This window comes from Octodon degus, unplaced genomic scaffold, assembly GCF_000260255.1.
Source record: "Octodon degus isolate 3935 unplaced genomic scaffold, OctDeg1.0 scaffold00259, whole genome shotgun sequence".
In the NCBI taxonomy this organism is placed as follows: domain Eukaryota; kingdom Metazoa; phylum Chordata; class Mammalia; order Rodentia; family Octodontidae; genus Octodon; species Octodon degus.
This window is the reverse complement of record NW_004524835.1, coordinates 473,751-480,729: the sequence shown is the minus strand read 5'-3', so window position 1 is coordinate 480,729 and position 6,979 is coordinate 473,751.

Sequence of the window (6,979 nt, the reverse complement as noted above, 5' to 3'; positions counted from 1 at the left end):
GGGGTATTAGAAAACCACAGCTGCAACATCCCATGACTCCGTTAAGTTCCTGATCTTATTAAGAAGGATATTGTGGGACCACAGAGAAAATTGATTTAATGGTGTATAGTGTACCTATAAAGAGTTATCAGGAGAAAAGATGTCTCTCTATCTTTTGCAGAAAGCAACTGTCTCAAGCAATGAGCTTTGGTCTTCCTGATGGCTTACACTGACAGAAGTACTGAGAGGCATTGTGCTTGGTGCCAAGGTAAATCCTGAGGAGACTGACACTTGACAGATAGCAAGGAGTTAATTTTCATTAATATAGGTCTCACTTAAAGTTGGTCTTGTACATCCAGGAGAAAAGTATAACACAAGATGTATGAAACTATACCCAGTTTTCCCTAACCACAGGTAGGGAATGCTTTTCAGAGAAAACATATTATAGATAGATAAGTTAGTTACACAAGTAATACAGACAATTAAACAGGTCTTACTAACAAATAAGGATTTCCAAATAAATAAATAAAATAGGATAACCCAGTACAGTAAATTACATGGGTACAAGGATATCCTTTTATAGTAAAAGATCATAAAACATTTTGAATGCATGCTGAATCAAACTGTGAAGTCCACTACCACAAGACACATCTTGGATTCTTCAATGGACTGACTATGTTAAACACATTTTACTTCTGTTCTGCCCAAGGCTTAGACACCTTGTGTGGAGATAGATGGCTTGTAATGGTGGATATAGCCATGGTGCCTCAGAAGACAAGACAAGCCTGGATTGTTTAATTGGAACTCCTAATTAACATCCTTGGTTGCCAGCCTGATTAGCTCCTTTCTGATACTTGTTGTCCTGAATTTTGGGCCCAGCCTCATTCAGTGGATAAAAAACAGGTTATAGACCATGGAAAAGATGGATGGTCCTGGAGGAAACCCCAAGTATAAGATGGCAAGTAGGAAGAAGGATTATGTATGTCGTAAGAAAGCAAAATATTTCTATGAGGGCAGAAGGATTGGATAAGAGAGACTTGATTTTATTTTGTAACTCCATTTTAAAAGTAACTTCAAGGGCCAGCCAAATAGCTCAGTGAATTAAATTGCCTGCAAGAAGGGACAGGGGCCAGGGATCCCAAAGCCTGCCCTCCCTCCGAGGCACCCTGAGATGGCAATTGAGACTGGGCGTAGTGGTGCATGCCTGTAATCCCAGCTCTTGGGAGGCTAGATCACTATGTGTCTGATCAAGTAGTGATCCATCCATCTTTTCCATGGTCTATAACCTGTTTTTTTTATCCTGAACACCCTGTAGACCCTTCCCTAAAATAAATAAATAAAAATAGAAGTAACTTCCACTGACTTAAACTAGAAATAAGAGCACTCGCTAACCCTCTCCCTTGTAGCTAAACATAAACCCACTGAGAGCAAAACATGTTCATAAAGATAAAAGATGCTTAAAAATTGGGAAGTAAGATGAATGTTAGTCTACAATGTCTCATGACTCACAGATGTTCAACAGTATCTGGGAAATTCAAACATCGTGGATTCTTGAAAAATTCCTGAGAATTAGAGAATATAGTGGTGTGGTTACTATGGAAACCCAGAAGTATATAACCTGGAGGTAAAGTCCAGAAGGGCTCTGACATTTTGTTTTCCTGATTTGCTGCCAGAATGTCCCTGGATGGCTTTCGATGAAGTTTCTTCATTCCTACGCCTTCAGTCTCTCACATAGGTTATTTTACTCACTGTCAGCAGCAAAAATGTTTCTCCTTAGACTTTAGATGCTTCTGCCTGTGTTGATGTGTACCAAAATGCCCTTCCTAAAGCTCCAGTATACACTGAAATAACAACTTGTGTCATGGCCCCAGTGTAGAGTACTGGGGAAAAGCTCACCCTAATACCAGCCCTCCTACAAAACCATGTTTAAACTGTGGACCATGATGCTAGTGGAAAATTGATTGGCCTTCTGAGAATCAGCATCTCCTATGACTACTCTCACTTCAGATAACTTGACATATCTATTGAAGACATTATAGCCCATTTGAATTTAAGTGCAGGTGCCAAGTGACAAAACCTGGGCAATAAATCCCACAATATGACATCATCAATATAGCTATAGTAACTTGGCTGAGTGGCAGAAAATAGGTTTCCCTTTTGGCCCATTCATGAGAAAATGTCTCTAATCTTCTATGTAGTCGGGAGTTTATTTTCCTCTTCTATTTTGATTGTTAACATGAAGGGCCTAATACAAACACCAGCCAAGCATCAATCAATCCCTTATACTGTACTTTATGCCATATAACTTTTAATCTTTCTTGTTAATTTGTAACTTCTGAAAAACCCAGTAGAGAAGTGATGGCATCTATAATGTAGGGCTATAACAATATGTGTATCTCTGCATACCCATATATGCATTTATATTGATGGATAGCTCGCTCTTGACACTTTTTGAGCCCCTCATTGTCCTCTGAGTTGTAGTCACTGAGAAGACCATTTTCCATAATGTGGTGTAACTCATCAAATCCACATCTAGAACTACCACTTGAGACACACAAAATAATTTCATAGCCATAGAGCACCATGATCTACAAATACAGCTGAGGGACTCTGCTTGATCAGTTACAGTCAACTAATACTGCCTTAATCTCAATGGCAATCGTGGTCTTCACACTACTGTCAACTATTTACTCCTAGCAAAGTTGTCTTACCTGGTGACCTCAACACATCTTTCCTTCCAAAAATTATGATTATAGTTCCTTCTCATTAGTCCAAGTTCTTTAAAACATTATTGAATCTCTTATTTCCATTCAACTGGAGGACAACAACACTTCTCCAGATTGAAGTGGTATATTCCCCAATAATCAATTATTTCCTGCTCGGGATCACAATGGTGCCTTCCTGTACCTTAGATTGTATATCCTTTGTCAGTGTCAGCCATGTGGATGAGTCACGGCCATTGCTTGGCCAATTTGCTGTCTGTGAAAGCCTGAGAGAATGTTTTCTCTCCGTGTGACTCTCCTTAGGCACACTCTACATTGATCACTTTCCTCTTTGGCCCCATAATCTTGATCAGAAAATTTGGGACACTACTGAGTTACATGATGTTACAGTACAAGTTCTCATATGTCCTGAGTCTTACTTGACCTTGGAAGGCCATGGCCAAAATGTTGGCTTTCCTTGCGGCCCTCCTTTTTCTCTAATTTTGGCCTGCAAACTTAGGTTGTTAACCATCCAGAAGAAAAGCTTATTGTTATTACCATACCACCTAGGCTGTTAAGCTTAACCTCACTATCTGTCTGAATATCAAACATTTTAGGCATAATATGGAACAGGTATTTTTCATCAAGTATTGATATGATGAACTTTAAATCCTTCCGGATTTTGTCAAAAAATATTTAAAAATTAGAATATATTTTTAAAATAGGCATAAAGAATTATATACTTCTTATGTTTACACATAAGTCCATAAATCTTACCATATACAACCTTGAAGCAGGACAGTGCCACAACATTTCTTTTCCTGACTTGGAAGGATTTTTATCTGTTGCTGGACCTAGAGAATGTAGAAGCAATAAATTTTCAAAGACAAACTACCACTACTCTTCAGGTTCTTCTAATTGTGGAGATCTTTTCTTCTAGTTAATAAGAAGGTAAAAAAGGGAAAAGAAACCAGAGAATGGCATCAGTGTTTGCCTCTGCCTCTTTTGCATTTATCAGCCTCATCATTTCTCTCTCTCTCTCTCTCTCTCTCTCTCTCTCTCTCTCTCTCTCTCTCTCTCTTTCTTTTTTTCTGTTTTTGTGGTACCAGGGATTGAACTCAACCACATCATTTCTACAGAAATTTTTATGAATTCTTTTAAAAAAATTTTTAAAGAGGATAAAAATAACATTAGAAAAGATACAGAATTTGAGCAAACTAATAGGAATTCCACGATGTTTGTTATGTTATATAATGTTTTCTTCAAATTACAGTACCAAATTTAAGCATACAAAATCATTTAAAATTTATGAGAAATGAAAAAGGAGAAAATTTTGAATCATCAACTGTTCCTTTCAATAGACAGTAGAAATCAGCAGTACAATTATTAAAACTATCCTTTATATATACGTAAACATATATTTTTCTCTTTCTTTATTGTGTGTTTTTCCTCATTTCACTTGTCCTTCCCTTTGAAGAGATTCTTTCACTTTCACAGATGTTTGTCCAGTGAAGAGTATCCGTGATCACCCATTCTATGATTGACTTCAGATCTATGGTATAGAAAACTTCCTGGAAAAGTGCTGGAAATAGGAGACAATTTTTTGTAGGTTTGTTTACTTATTTATTTATTTTTGTTTATGATAATGTTGTTTTGAATATAGTCCCTTTCATGCAGTATCAGTATTTGAGTGGAGGGTATTATAAGCCATCTTAGTAAATGCTGATGTTTTTCATTGATATTTGTTTCTCGATAAAACAAAATTAAAAAACACTGATGTTTTTATTTTTAGTGAGAGTGAGTGCTCTAGTGAGTGGAAGGAGTTCTGTTTGCTGTGAAGTTATGCTTATAAGTTTCTCTTCTGCCTTAAATATTGTTTTAGCAACCCTGGAAGAGTGAATATGATGATAGCTTTCACTTTAATGACTTACTCTGCTTGGAAAGGTGTGTTCTTTTAAATTCTTCATGAATAAACCAGGCAGAAAAAATAGAAAATATTCTGGGCTTAGATGATGGAACAATATTAGAGAAATAGAAGGATCTTAATGACCACATTATGAGGCTGGAGTATGTGGAGTCACATACTGAATGGAGGTTGTCAAGGTTGAGGGAGATGCTGGCAGAAGATTATCAAATGTTGCAAGCATTGAGATTACATGGTTGGAAATCAGGACAGAGAGAGAAGGAGCACAACATGATGGCTGCAAACATCTGAGAGTTTGTGTAAATCTGTACATGTAGGAGATGCTGGAGTCATTTTGAGGGCAATTAAGGTAAACAGTTCCAACCCCTAATTGTAAAATCGAGGTGTGCATAAAAATAGTTCAGTAGGAGGATAGGACTAATGCTTGTCACTTTCGACTGGTGAGCAATTAAAAGAAAGGTTTATTAGGATAAGATAGAGCCCAAGCTTGAACCAAAAAGAAAGCTCACAGGAGGAAAATGGTAATGCAGTCTGTTTCGGTATTCCTTCTGGATAATCTGTATTAAAATCATAAGACAGGTTGTGTGCACTGAGTGAGAAATTTGGGTAATAAATTCCAAAAAGCCCAAGAAGGCTCCAGAAGTAAAGGTGATCTGATTTGCGGTTACTAGACAGCAGTAGTTAGTAGGCTTTTTTTGGGGGGAAGAGACTGTGAACCAAGTGCTAGAGAGAGTTTGAAGATTGTGACTAGGAATTTTTCATTCATCCAGCACTTCCTTTTGTTTTTTGACGTGATATATCTTTTCTCCCAATAATTAAAGAAGGAAGACAGTGGAAAATAGAGAGTCAATTATTAAATGAATGCAAAGTAAAAGATGCTTGATATATTGGAGTTCATGTTATATTTGAATCCAGGGCCAAGGAAGTGTGAGACTGTGCAACCCCAGGTGAAGAACTCACCAGTACATTTTTGGAGGAAGAGTGATATAAGGGTTGATATAAGTGATATTAGGTAAAGGCAAAATGTTGTAAAAATTATGTAATTGTTCTAGTACAGAACTGTAGTGCATTGAAAGAGAAATTAGTGTACTGAATTCTGAAATGGCCAACAAAATGACACAAGGAAAACCTATTTATTTTGTGTTTGTCACCATAGTATATTTAGTAGGTTCTTTATTGGGGAGGGAGTGGTAACTCACTACTAGCTTGACTTGAATCTTGAGCCAAGGGATGGCTTGTGCATCCTGCTGATCATTGGGTTATTTATCATAGTTTTCATTTTCCCCCATTAGGAACACAAGAGGGAAGACAGTCTCAAACACACACTGTGTTCCCAATGAAATGCAAAGGACCTATATATTAATATCTTAGGGGACAGATCATATTTCAGGCTGTGCTCAAGAAGGGGGAGGTTGGGCAAAATCCCAGGTGAGGCACTGTCCTTAAAATTTTCATAGATGTGTGTTTTGGGTAGGTGGGGCCCTCACACTGTTGTGAGATATAGCTGATTGCTATGATAGAGAAATATCAGACTCAGGTAAATTTGAAAATCTGGCATTGATGAGAATGAGCTCCAAATAGGATTATTTAGGAAGGTAGACATAGACATGTCATGTGTGCCAGGGATAAGAAATAGGCTTTCATGAGATTTTTGACACTGCATTGGAACCCAACATGTCCCCTAAGATGATGTCAGTAATAGTTGACTGCCACAGATTGAGGGGAGTTCCTCAGTAATATTGTGAGTTATTGCTCCTTTCTGGCTGTGAAATGGCTTTTGTGTGTCAGGTTCATTGGTACCTTGGAATTTCACTGCTCTCCTTGCATTTGGGAAGGTGTTTTCTTTGGTGGATACACAAGGGAGGATTAGAAAGGCCTCAGATAAATGTCAAAAATAGAGTGGCCCAGCAAATAGCAAGCAGAGGATGATATAGTTTTAAGTGTCAATATATGTATCATTCTATATGGAGAGAAAGAGATCATGAAAAGTTAAATCGCAATATTATGGAGACTGTCACATCCCAGTTAGTGATTCCAGGATTGGGGAAATGAAGAAGAAAGAATGAAAGTCAAAGGCCATTAACAAGTGTGTAAGAACTTCGTCTTTGCCAATTTTTCATTGTGGCCTTCCATTCTGTCAAACAACAAAAACAGGAGTGTGCAACTAATCATTCTTGAATCAGATGACAGACATTCAAGCCTGAGATGGCTGGAAAGGATTCTTGTATCCAGGCAACAGCCAAGTTGCTATGGTTCCATTGTGGATGTCTTAGAGGTAGGCTTGTGACTCATGTGTTGTCTCTTGGGAGCTGCAGCATAAAGCATGAGCATCAGGATGCGTCAGGATAGCAGAAGAGAGTGAATGCACAGGAGC